The sequence below is a fragment of the Ornithorhynchus anatinus genome, chromosome X5, assembly GCF_004115215.2.
Source record: "Ornithorhynchus anatinus isolate Pmale09 chromosome X5, mOrnAna1.pri.v4, whole genome shotgun sequence".
In the NCBI taxonomy this organism is placed as follows: Eukaryota; Metazoa; Chordata; class Mammalia; order Monotremata; family Ornithorhynchidae; genus Ornithorhynchus; species Ornithorhynchus anatinus.
Window position 1 is genome coordinate 65,648,087 of NC_041753.1, and position 14,317 is coordinate 65,662,403.

Sequence of the window (14,317 nt, forward strand, 5' to 3'; positions counted from 1 at the left end):
AATGTCTGTCTCCCTCTCTAGGCTGTAAGCTCTAAGTGGGCAGGGAATCTGTCTATCAGCTCTGTTATATTGGTAGAGTGTACTCTCCCAATTTTGACCTATCGGTAGGACTGTCTTTCCAAATGATACAAGATGATTTTTTATTGCAACGGAGCTAGCGAGGAGGATTCAAAAGTTTGACTTTTGAGTTTGCTAAGGAGACTGGACGTCTGGGAAAACTGGAAATAAGACAAGCTGCTTTTCATTGCTTGATGGGAGTTTTTGACTTGAGCAGAACTCAGTAATGATCAGTCAGCTTCTTGGAGCCATTTATTGGCTTATAGAGAATGGGTTGAGTGTTTATGATCCTGATCCTAGTGGAATGGACTCCCACATTATCTGATATGATCCCAGGCTGATGCCTTCACTGGCATTTTGATCAGGAGTTTCGTGAAGGTGGTCTTGAAGATGGTCTTTCTAGGTTAGAGATGATTTTCATGTCTAGCAAAGCTTAGGTTCACGCCTGGGTTTTTCTGTGTTTAAAGGCTTAAGTTGCAAAGAGCCTTTGAAACAGTATTTCTACTTAGGCACACTCAGTACCAGCCTCTCCCTCAGTCGACTGGAACTGCACTGTTCTTGTATTACTTTGTATTTTTGTAACTTGACAATGCTGCATTTAATTCAGTAAAATAATACTTAATGAACATTATTATAAAAGGACACCTACATAACAATGGTAGAGGAATTGATCAAACAATGTCTGTCCTGGTGGGATCTTGGGACCATCCCCCTCCGGACTGTAAGCTCTTTATGGACAGGGAACGTCTCTGCTAATTCTGTTGTGTCCTACTCTACCAAGCACTTAGTCCAGTGCTTTGCTTATAGTAAGCGTTCAATAAATACTTTCAAGTGTTCAATAAATACAGTCGATGGATGAACTAAGGGTCCAATAGAGTTGGTAACCTTGATCCCTGCCCCCCAGGATCTTACAAGATCATGGGGGAGTGGACAATTTGTTTTTATGTATCTTAATGAGGTTTTGAAGGGGTGAATAGGAGCGGGGAGTGTGTTTGGTTTTATCTGTCTGCCTCAAGTTAGTGAATCTGTTAGAAAAGGGTTAGTGCGAGCAAGGTTAGTGCAAGTGAGTTCAGGTGATGATTTCTTTGAATATTTATGTGAGGAAACTGCATAAAGGGGAACAGAGTAGCCGCGTCTATTCTCCTCCAAGAGTTACCCAGAGCACAGGCCACCACCCTCAAATAAGGTGTCGTGAAGATATGGGTTGCTTTCGATCTTAAGGAGGCCAAAGACTCAACATTGAAAACTGAGTTTCCTGGAAGGTGGTTTCGCTTTTCTCTAATTTTGTTTTTTTAATGGCATTTGTTAAGCGCTTACTATGTGCCAGGCATTGTACTAAGCACTGGGGTAGATACAAGGTCCATTTACACTCACTCCCTCAGTGAACTCATTCGCTCTCACGGCTTTGACTACCATCTCTACGCAGATGACACGCAGATCTACATCTCCGCCCCTGTCCTCTCCCCCTCCCTTCAGGCTCGCATCTCCTCCTGCCTCCGGGACGTCTCCACCTGGATGTCGGCCCGCCACCTAAAACTCAACATGAGCAAGACTGAGCTCCTCATCTTCCCTCCCAAGCCCGGTCCTCTCCCGGACTTCTCTATCACCGTCAATGGCACGACCATCCTTCCCGTCCCTCGGGCCCGCAATCTCGGTGTCATCCTTGACTCATCTCTCTCGTTCACCCCACACATCCTATCCGTTACCGAGACCTGCCGGTTTCACCTCTACAATTTCGCCAAGATCCGCCCTTTCTTCTCCACCCAAACGGCTACCTTACTGCTACGGGCTCTCGTTATATCCCGGCTAGACTACTGCGTCGGCCTTCTCTCTGACCTCCCTTCCTCCTCTCTCGCCCCGCTCCAGTCTATTCTTCACTCCGCTGCCCGGCTCATCTTCCTGCAGAAACAATCTGGGCATGTCACTCCCCTTCTTAAACAACTCCAGTGGTCGCCTATCAACCTCCGCTCCAAACAAAAACTCCTCACTCTAGGCTTCAAGGCTCTACATCACCTTGCCCCTTCCTACCTCTCCTCCCTTCTCTATTTCTACCACCCACCCCGCACGCTCCGTTCCTCCACCGCCCACCTCCTCGCCGTCCCTCGGTCTCGCCTATCCTGCCGTCGACCCCCGGGCCACGTCCTCCCGCGGTCCCGGAACGCCCTCCCTCCTCACCTCCGCCAAACTGATTCTCTTCCCCTCTTCAAAACCCTACTTAAAATTCACCTCCTCCAAGAGGCCTTCCCAGACTGAGCTCCTCTTCTCCCTCTACTCCCTCTGCCACCCCCCCTTTACCTCTCCGCAGCTAAACCCTCTTTTTCCCCTTTTCCCTCTGCTCCTCCACCTCTCCCTTCCCTTCCCCACAGCACTGTACTCGTCCGCTCAACTGTATATATTTCCATTGCCCTATTTATTTTGTTAATGAATTGTACATCGCCTCGATTCTATTTAGTTGCCATTGTTTTTACGAGATGTTCTTCCCCTTGACTCTATTTATTGCCATTGTTCTTGTCTGTCCGTCTCCCCCGATTAGACCGTAAGCCCATCAAACGGCAGGGACTGTCTCTATCTGTTGCCAACTTGTTCATCCCAAGCGCTTAGTACAGTGCTCTGCACATAGTAAGCGCTCAATAAATACTATTGAAGGTTGGACATAGTCCAGGTCTCACCCAGGGCTCACAGTCTCAAATCCCCATTTTAGAGATGAGGTAACTGAGGCCCAGAGAAGTGAAGTGACTTGCCCAAGGTCACACAGCAGACAAGTGATGGAGCTAGGATTAGAACCCAGGTCCCCTGATTCCGAGGCCCGTGCTCTTTCCACTATAAGCCATGCTGCCTAATAACTGGGTATAATAATAAAGATGGTATTTGTTAAGCACTTACCATGTGCCAAGCACTGTTAATAATAATAATAATAATAATAATGTTGGTATTTGTTAAGCGCTTACTATGTGCAGAGCACTGTTCTAAGCGCTGGGGTAGATACAGGGTAATCAGGTTGTCCCATATGAGGCTCACAGTCCTAATCCCCATTTTACAGATGAGGTAAGTGAGGCACAGAGATGTTAAGTGACTTGCCCACAGTCACACAGCTGCCAAGTGGCAGCGCTGGAATTCGAACTCGTGACCTCTGACTCCCAAGCCACTGAGCCATGCTGCTTCTCTAAATAATAATGTTGGCATATGTTAAGCGCTTACTATGAGCAGAGCACTGTTCTAAGCGCTGGGGTAGATACAGGGTAATCAGATTGTCCCATGTGAGGCTCACAGTCTTAATCCCCATTTTACAGATGAGGTAACTAACTGAGGCACAGAGAAGTTAAGTGACTTGCCCATAGTCACACAGCTGACAAGTGGCAGAGCCGGTATTTGAACCCATGACCTCTGAATCCCAAGCCCAGGCTCTTTCCATTGAGCCATGCTGCTTCCCACACAGTCACACAGCAGACAAATGGTGGAGAAGGGATTAGAACTCATGACCTTCTGACTCCCAGGCCCGTGCTCTTTCCATTCTGCCACACTGCTTCCCCAGCGTTTAGAACAGTGCTTGGCATGTAGTAAGCACTTAACAAATACCATAATTATATTATTACTACTAAAGGAAGAGAGAATGAGATGTGTGTAGTGTGTATGTGTGTGTATGTGTGTGTGTGTGCACATGGTGGGGGTGACAGGTCAAGGGAAGAGAGGGGGACAGACCAAGTAGACAAGAAATCAAAAAGAATTGCTCTTAGTACAGTGTTCTGCACAGAGTAAATACCAAATAAGCACCATCGATTGAAGGACTACTTGATTAGCAAAAGGAGAGGATGACAACAGCCAAAGGAAAATTACCATATGGATGAAGAAAATTAGGTTGGGAGAAAAAATAGAAGTCATTTAGGGAAACCCCAATTTTAGGTGTTTCAATTCTTTAAAGGACTGATTGAGAAAAAATTATGACTAATAGGGGTAAGATTAATGGATTTTGGTCTTCAATATGTCCTAACTGAATGTTCCACCACCACACCCACCAAAAACATTCTTTATTTTTTAAGACCCTGTGAAAGGCAAAGCAATGAGGAAAATCCATTAGACACGAGTATGTTTCTCCTTAGGATGATGATCAGGTCCAAGGCTGTTTTTCTAACTGGAAACTCTCAGTATTCTTGGTGAGATTTTTTTTTCTCTCACATTAGCTGTTTTACAAGCATTGGATGAGGTCTCTCAAATCTGTGAATAAGGCTTAGTGAGAATTGATGAGCCTTCCTTAAATAAGAATTCTAATGGCTGCGAGTTGCTGTTATGTGGTAGAAGTCAAACTCAATTATCTTTAAATTCAACAATTCTCTGTCTTGTGAGAGTCTCTTTAGAACCTCTTCTACCTGTCTCTCTTCATTTAGAATCTTTCCTTTGAAATCTGGCCCACTTGCAGAAGGAGCCGAAAAAATATTTCGGCCCAACAACCGAACAACCCAGAAGGAGCCCAACAACCCCCTCCCCTACTTTCCCATCCTTCCCTGCAGTATCCTCAGAGGAGATCTCCTCCCTCCTCGCAAGTGCCACCCCCTCCACCTGCGCCTCGGATCCCATTCCCTCTCACCTTCTTAAAACCATCGCCCCTGCCCTCCTCCCTTCCTTAACGTCTATTTTTAACCACTCAATCTCCAAGGGCTCCTTCCCCTCTGCCTTCAAACATGCCCACGTCTCCCCCATCCTAAAAAAACCCGCTCTTGACCCCACTTCCCCCTCCAGTTATCGTCCTATCTCCCTACTACCCTTCCTTTCCAAAATCCTAGAACGAGTCGTCTACAATCGATGCCTAGAATTCCTTAACTCCCATTCTCTCCTAGACCCCCTCCAATCTGGCTTCCGTCCCCTCCACTCTACCGAGACTGCTCTCTCTAAGGTCACCCGTGACCTCCTTCTTGCCAAATCCAATGGCTCCTACTCCATTCTGATCCTCCTTGACCTCTCTGCTGCCTTTGACACTGTCGACCATCCCCTCCTCCTCCATACCTTATCGCACCTTGGCTTCACGGACTCTGTCCTCTCCTGGTTCTCCTCTTACCTCTCTGGCCGATCATTCTCGGTCTCCTACGCTGGAGCCTCCTCCCCCTCCCATCCTTTAACTGTTGGAGTTCCTCAAGGGTCAGTTCTTGGCCCTCTTCTGTTCTCCATTTACACTCACTCCCTCGGTGAACTCATTCGCTCTCACAGCTTTGACTACCATCTCTACGCAGATGACACGCAGATCTACATCTCCGCCCCTGTCCTCTCCCCCTCCCTTCAGGCTCGCATCTCCTCCTGCCTCCGGGACGTCTCCACCTGGATGTCGGCCCGCCACCTAAAACTCAACATGAGCGAGACTGAGCTCCTCATCTTCCCTCCCAAGCCCGGTCCGCTCCCAGACTTCTCCATCACCGTGGATGGCACGACCATCCTTCCCGTCCCGCAGGCCCGCAATCTCGGTGTCATCCTTGACTCGTCCCTCTCGTTCACCCCACACATCCTATCCGTTACCAAGACCTGCCGGTTTCACCTCTACAATATCGCCAAGATCCGCCCTTTCCTCTCCACCCAAACGGCTACCTTACTATTACGGGCTCTCGTTATATCCCGGCTAGACTACTGTGTCAGCCTTCTCTCTGACCTCCCTTCCTCCTCTCTCGCCCCGCTCCGGTCTATTCTTCACTCCGCTGCCCGGCTCATCTTCCTGCAGAAACGATCTGGGCATGTCACTCCCCTTCTTAAACAACTCCAGTGGTTGCCTATCGACCTCCGCTCCAAACAAAAACTCCTCACTCTAGGCTTCAAGGCTCTCCATCACCTTGCCCCTTCCTACCTCTCCTCCCTTCTCTCTTTCTACCGCCCACCCCGCACGCTCCGCTCCTCTGCCGCCCACCTCCTCGCCTTCCCTCGGTCTCGCCTATCCCGCCGTCGACCCCCGGGTCACGTCCTCCCGCGGTCCTGGAACGCCCTCCCTCCTCACCTCCGCCAAACTGATTCTCTTTCCCTCTTCAAAACCCTACTTAAAAATCACCTCCTCCAAGAGGCCTTCCCAGACTGAGCTCCTCTTCCCCCTCTACTCCCTCTGCCATCCCCCCTTTACCTCTCCGCAGCTAAAGCCTCATTTTCCCCTTTTCCCTCTGCTCCTCCACCTCTCCCTTCCCATCCCCACAGCACTGTACTTGTCCGCTCAACTGTATATATTTTCGTTACCCTATTTATTTTGTTAATGAATTGTACATTGCCTTGATTCTATTTAGTTGCCATTGTTTTTACGAGATGTTCTTCCCCTTGACGCTGTTTAGTGCCATTGTTCTTGTCTGTCCGTCTCCCCCGATTAGACTGTAAGCCCGTCAAACGGCAGGGACTGTCTCTATCTGTTGCCGACCTGTTCATCCCAAGCGCTTAGTACAGTGCTCTGCACATAGTAAGCGCTCAATAAATACTATTGAATGAATGAATGAATGAAATATTCCCCTTAAGTCTCAATTCAAAAACAAAAGGTGTTTCTGTCTAAGACTGGCATTTTCAAACGTGAGACCTGACTCGCTTTGCTCCCCAGGTCAGATCTTGCTTTTATTTTCCTGATTTATGAAATGCAACATCCTTTGCTCAGCATAGGATGGGGGAAGCCAAACTCTGGCTCTTGCTTGTCGATCGGCACCTTGGGAGGAGTCCAGACTTTTGGCCCACAAGTTAAATGTTCTGTCCTGATATTTAAACTCTATATTCAGGGCCCAAAAAACGGGTCATAGATTTTAAAACTCATCAATGTAGGCATAGGTGCCAGTTTTGCATTTTGAGTCTAAAGGCGAAAAGGGGACAAGCTTTTCAAGGGGAAGTAGGTGAGATGGGGCTTAGAAGGCATAACAGATCAGAAAGACCTTATTTGGGATCTTTTCAGCTCTGCTCGGAATTTCCCTCGGACTTGTCGGAGATCTGAGATGAGCAAGGATATGAATCCAGACCCCAAAGCTGTGGGGGTACAAAGCTCATTGTGTGCAGGGAATGTGTCTGTTTATTAATTCATTCATTCATTCATTCAGTAGTATTTATTGAGTGCTTACTGTGTGCAGAGCACTGTACTAAGCGCTCGGAATGTACAAATCGGCAACAGATAGAGACAGTCCCTGCCCACTGATGGGCTTACAGTCTAATCGGGGATGAAGACTGAGCCCCACGTGGCACAACCTGATTACCTGTATCTACCCCAGCGCTTAGAACAGTGCTCGGCACATAGTAAGCGCTCGACAAATATTATCATTATTATTATTATTATTATGAGCAACAGCATGGCTTAAAGGGCCTAGGTTCCAATCCCGGCTCTACTACTGGCTAGTTGGGTAATCTTGCACAAGTCACTTCACTTCTCTGTGCCTCAGTTTCCTCAACCGTCAAATGGGGATTAAATACCCTTCTCCGTTCTTCTTAGACTGAGAGCCCCTCGTGAGACGAGGTCTGTGTCTGACCTGACTCCCAGCACTTAGTACAGTGATTTGTACTCCGCTCAAAAAAGACCACCAATTGATTGACTGGTCTCTGGTGCTTTGGCCCAGTATCGGCACTATTTGGTTTACTGTTATACTGTACTCTCCCAAGCGCTTAGTACAGTGCTCTGCACACAGTAAGTGCTCAATAAATATGGTTGAATAAATATGATTGGATAAAATGCTTGTGGGGCAATGGCAGTTTCATCACGGAACTGGCAATAACAAATGCAGTGATTTGGGGATAGGCTTGAGGTAGATACAATACAGTCAGACCAGACACAGTCCCTATTCCACATGAGGCTCAAAGTCTAAGGTGGAGGGACAACAGATGTTTAATTCCCAGATGAGGAAACTGAGGTCCAGAGGACTTGCTCGAGATCATACAGGAGGCCAGTGGAGGAGCTGGGACTGGAACCCAGGACTCCTGACTTTAGAAGCAGAGTGGCTCAGTAGATAGGGTATGGGCTTGGGAGTCAGAGGTCGTGGGTTCCAATCCTGACTCCACCACTTGTCAGCTGTGTGACTTTGGGCAAGTCACTTAACTTCTCTGTGCCTCAGTTACCTCACTTATAAAATGGGGATTCAGACTATGAGCCCCACATGGGACAACCTGATTATCTTGTATCTACCCCAGTGCTTAGAACAGTGCTTGGCATTCATTTATTCATTCATTCATTCATTCATATTTATTGAGAGTTTACTGTGTGCAGAGCACTGTACTAAGCGTTTGGAAAGTATAACTCAGCAACAGATAGAGACAATCCCTGCCCAACAAAGGGCTTACTTGGCACATAGTAAGTGCTTTACCAATACCATTATTATTATTATTTTTATTATTATTGTTATACCAGCATTGTTTCTCCATCACACTCTGAATCAGGAGAAGACACACACACACAGATCCAGTTGGAGAGAAGGTTAAGCAGAGCACTTGAAGATGGGGAGAATAATAATAATAATGTTGGTATTTGTTAAGCGCTTACTATGTCCAAGCACTGTTCTAAGCACTGGGGTAGATACAGGGTAATCAGGTTATCCCACGTGAGGCTCATAGTCTTAATCCCCATTTTACAGATGAGGTAACTGAGGCACTGAGAAGTTAAGTGACTTGTCCAAAGTCACACAGCTGACAGGTGGTGGAGCTGGGATTAGAACCCATGACCGCTGACTCCTAAGCCCATGCTTTTTACACTGAGCCACGCTGAGAATCCAGGAGATGGAGGGAGAGTGAAGAGTGTGTGCAGGGGAGACAGAGGGTTGATGGGCAAGCATGACCTAAAAGTACTAATAATGATAATGATGGTATTTGTTACATGCTTACTACGCGCTAGGCACTGTACTAAGCACTGGGGTGGAGACAAGAAAATCGAGTAGGACACAGTCCCTGTCCCATGTGGGGCTCATTGTCTCAACCCTCCTTTCACAGATGAGGGAACTGAGGCCCAGAGAAGTGAAGTGACTCGACCAAGGTCACGCAGCAGACAAGCGGCAGAGCCGAGATTAAAACCCATGACCTTCTGACTCCCAGGCCTGTGCTCTATCCACTACACCATACTGCTTCACAGTGGGGCTTTCTTCCATGGTCATCTTGCTGTCCTGAGAGCAGAGTCTGTCTCCTTGCTCGTGTCCAAATACCCTCTAGACTATAAGCTCATTGCAGGCAGGGAGTGTGTCTTTATTGTTAATAATAATGATGATGATGATAATGATAATAATAATTGGTGTTTGTTAAGGGCTTACTATGCTCCAGGCACCGCGCTAAGTGCTGGGGTGGATACAAGCAAGTCAGATTAGTCATAGTCCATGTCCCAAATGAGGCTCACAGTCTCAATCCCCATTTTACAGATAACTGAGGCACAGAGAAGTTAAGTGACTTGCCCAATGTCACACAGCAGACAAGTGGCAGAGCTGGGATTAGAACCCAGGTCCTTCTGACTTCCAGACCCATGCTCTATCTACTAGTCCATGCTGCTCCCCTGTTGTTATACTTTACTTACCCAAGCGCTTAGTACAGTGCTCTGCACACAATAAGTGCTCTATAAAGAAGCAGTGTGGTTCAGTGAAAAGAGCACAGGCTTGGGAGTCAGAGGATGTGGGTTCTAATCCTGGCTCTGCCACTTGTTTGCTGTGTGACCTTGGGCAAGACACTTAACTTCTCTGTGCCTCGGTTACCTCAGCTGTAAAATGGGGATTAAACTGTGAGCCTCGCATGGGACAACCTGATTACCTTGTATCTACCCCAGTGCTTAGAACAGTGCTCGGCACATAGTAAGCGCTTAATAAATATCATAATTATTATTAAATATGATTGACTGACATTAAAAAAAAAGTGTTTAAGTGGCAGTTGGGGAGATATAGGGTTTTTAATCAATCAGTGGTATTTATTGAGTGTTTTCTATGTGCAAGTAGAAGCAGCATGGCTTAGTGGAAAATGGAGCAGGGGCTTGGGAGTCAGAGCTCATGGGTTCTAATCCCAGCTCTACCACCTGTCAGCTGTGTGACTTTGGGCAAGTCACTTAACTTCTCTGTGCCTCAATTACCTCATCTGTAAAATGGGGATTAAGACTGTGAATCTCATGTGGGACAACCTGATTACCCTGTATCTACCCCAGTGTTTAGAACAGTGCTCGGCACATAGTAAGCGCTTAACAAATACCAACATTATTATTATTATTATTGTTTGGGTTCTAATCCCAGCCTCCGCCACTTGTCTGCTGTGTCACCTTGGGCAAGCCGCTTAACTTCTCTGTGCCTCAATTACTTCATCTGTAAAATGGGGATGAAGACTGTGAGCCCCATGTGAGACAACCTGATTACCTTGTAACTACCCCAGCACTTAGAAAAGTGCTTGGCACATAGTAAGTGGTTAACAAATGCCATAATAGTACTAAGGGCTTGGGAGAGTAAAATACAATCGAGTTGGTAGGCACACTCCCTTCCCTCAAGGAGTTTTTTTTAGCTAGAAGATTTTTAGCCCATCAGTCCCGAAGTACAGCTCCTTGGGCAATTTCTCTGCAGTTTAATAGCTTTGAGGAAGTAAGGCATTCCTTTAGATTTTAAACACCTTGAGGGCAGGGAATGTGTGTTTTTGTTTCAGTAGTACTCTCTCAAATATTGGTACAGTGCTTTGCACTCAGTAGGTGCTGAGTACATTCCATTGACTGACTAAAGAGATTTGGCATTGATGCCACACCCATAGATTGTGAGCCCCTTGTAAAACAGGGTTTGGGTCTAATTCCCACCTGTGCATTCTTTCCCAGCCATTCTAAGTACAATGCTCTGCACACAATAAGCACTTAATACTTAATAAGCACTATTACTACCTCATCCCAGCCATCCAATGACTCTTCTGCCCTTCTAAGCCTTATGGAAGGCACATCTCCCCCAATAATAATAATTATAATAATGTTGGTAGTTATTAAGCGCTTATTATGTGCAGAGCACTGTTCTAAGCCCTGGGGTATACAAGGTAATTAGGTTGTCCCACATGAGGCTCACAGGCTTAATCCCCATTTTACAGATGAGGTAACTTGGGTTCGAACCCCAGCTCTGCCACTTGCCAGCTGTGTGACTTTGGGCAAGTCACTTAACTTCTCGGTGCCTCAGTTCCCTCATCTGTAAAATGGGGATTAAGACTGTGAGCCCCACGTGGGACAACCTGATTCCCCTGTGTCTACCCCAGCGCTTAGAACAGTGCTCGGCACATAGTAAGCGCTTAACAAATACCAACATTATTATTATTATTAGTAACTGAGGCACAGAGATGTTAAGTGACTTGCCCACAGTCACACAGCTGACAAGTGGCAGAGCCAGGATTCGAACCCATGACCTCTGACTCCCAAGCCCAGGCTCTTTCCGTTGAGCCACGCTGCTTCCCCCCCCCCCCCCCCCCAGGAGGCCTTCCCTGACTAAGCCCTCCTTTCCTCTTCTCCCATCCCTTTCTGTGTCGCCCTGACTTGCTCCGTTCATTCCCTTCATCCCACCTTCCCAGCCCCACAGCACTTATGTACATATCTGTCATTTATTTATTTATATTCATGTCTGTCTCCCCCTCTAGAATGTAAGCTCGTTGTGGACAGGGACCTTGCCTATATATTATCATATTGCACTCTCCCAAGCACTTAGTACAGGGCTCTGCATAACAATAATAATTGTATTTGTTTCAAACTTACTATGTGCCAGGCACTGTACTAAGCGCTAGGGTGGATACAGTAAGTGGCTAATAAATACGATTGACTGCCTGACTGACTGACCAGTCCAAGCCTGGGCCCAGGCTCTTTCCCCACTTTGGGACCATCCTCCAGGAATATTCTAAATGGTTTCTCCTGGCAGGGGAAGAGAAAGAGAAGGGCCCATATTCCTGGCAGTAGTTGTTGTCCTAGAGGTAGTATTTATTGAACACCCCTTGGGTGCAGTGCACTGTACTAAGTATTTAGTAAGTCCCTCTCATCCCTGGCTTTGGCTTATGCCCCCTCTTCTGCCTGCAACTCCCTCCTTCATATTCAGTAATTGATTCAATCATATTTATTGAGTGCTTACTGTGTGCAGAGCACTGTACTAAGCGCTGGGATGGATACAAGCAAATCAGGTTGGACACAGTCCCTTTCCCACATGGGGCTCACAGTCTCAATCCCCACATTCACTTCCCATAACGATCTGGCTCGCCCTATCTTCAAGAACCTTCTGGAATCACATCTCTTCCAGGAAGCTTTCCCTTTACTACCATTTCAGCATTTCCCTGTCACCTAAGCCCTGGGCACTACCGCCCACCCCTCCCCCCACCCCCCACCCCCACATCCTTGTTACTTCCCCCTACCTGTAATTTATTTTAGTATCTGCCTCCCCTATTAGACCTTGAGGACAGGGTTCACGTCTATTAATTGCCGCAGGCTTATGGAAAGGATTCACTTCTTCTAACTCACAAGTGCTTATTACAGAGCTCTGCACAGAGGAAGTCCTCAATACATACTATCGAAGATGATGATAACTAGCAAGAGACACATTCCCTGTCCACAAGGAGTTTTACACTCTTATAGGAAAGAGAAGTATTGTGGCTCTAGCGGAGAGAACACGGGCCTGGGAATCAGAGGATGTGGGTTCTTTTCCGGGCTCTGCCACTTATCTACTGTGCGACCTGGGGCGAGTCACTTAACTTCACAGTGCCTCAGTTCTCTCATCTGTAAAATGGGGATTCAGTACACACTCTCCCTTCTACTGAGACTGTGAGCTCCTTGTGGGACCTGATTATCTTGTCTCTACCCAGAGCTTACTATAGTGCTATACACATAGCAGGTGCTTAACAAATATCACTATTACTATTGTTATTATGACATAATAGCATTACCATTAAAAAAAAAGTATTTTGGAGGGGTCTGAAGGCTGGTGGGGATTGGGGGGGAGGGGCGGTAGGAAGACTCTGGTAGCACTATAGCAAAACAGCATAGCTTAGTGGAAAGAGCACGGGCCTGGGAGTCAGAAGGACCTGGGTTCTAATCCTGGCTCTGACACATGTTTGCTGTGTGACCTTGGGCACTTCTCTGGGCCTCATATACCCCATCTGTAAAATGGGGATTAAATGTCCAATGTGGGACAGGGATTATGTTCAACCTGATTAACTCGTAACTACTGGGGGGTTTAGAACAGAGCTTGGCACATAGTAAGCTCTTAATAAGTACCGTTATTATTATTATTATTAGATTTGGGAAAAGAGGCTAACATTGGGGCTCAGGTGTCCTGGACCACAGGTCCCTGGAGAGGGTTGTGGGCCACCCAGGCAACTCTGTTGAATTAGGACATCAACAGCTAGCCATTTTGGGGGAAGGAGCAGGGGATTAGCATGGGAAATTGTGTGTTGTGTATTGGGTGTTTACCGGTATGTGAGCCAGTAAGAATTGTCTGTACTTCTTCAAACTTCTATTTCTTTATATCTTTAAATACACCCTTAGTAATAAAAAAACCCAATACAAATGTATAATATTTACTCAATGAATGGCTTTGGCCTATTCAATGTTTTTAGTTTAACTAGTGAAAATTGTGCTGGAGTTCGATTGTTCAAATGTTCTCATAAAAAGGTTATGAAAAAGTTACTGTTCATACAGGTAAGTACATGGACAATCTCAAGCACTGATAAATTGGCTGTTTTCCCATCCTTTGAGGACAGCAGCCTGTTCACAGTTGGGTAGACAGGCTAGCAAATTACAAAGCCCGTTAGGAGTTACAAGAATGCAAATACAGAGTTGGAAAACTAGCAACACTTTTTTTATTCCCTTCCTTGACTTATGTAATTCAGCCCTGCAAGTGGATTACCTTGCAATTGGAAGGAAGGAAAGAAAGAAGAAAGAAAGATGGGAAGGAAGGAAGAAAGAGAGGAATTGTGGAGGCTTTGTTTGTCAGAGGTTTTAGCATGGGGTGAATTTTTATGAAAAGTAAGATATGTAATGGTAGAGCAGAGACATTCCCCTTCACAATGGAGGTCCAAGGCTGGCTCTAAATAGTATCCCTGTTGTTTAACATTGGTTTAGATAGAAGGACCCATTGTTTTCCAAATCTGAAGTTATCACTCTTGTCTTTATCCTTTCTTTTCACCGTTTAGTGTTTGCCAATTCAGAATATTTTAATCCCTAATGTGGGGACTTGGTGTAACTTATCTCATTAAACTTCTTTTATTTTCTTTTATTTACATGACTAATATTATTGTGTTTTATGAGCTTACACCAACAAATGTCTCCTTTGTCCCATTGTTCTTGGCTCCTAGGCAAATGAGTGTTATCATTCAAATCTTC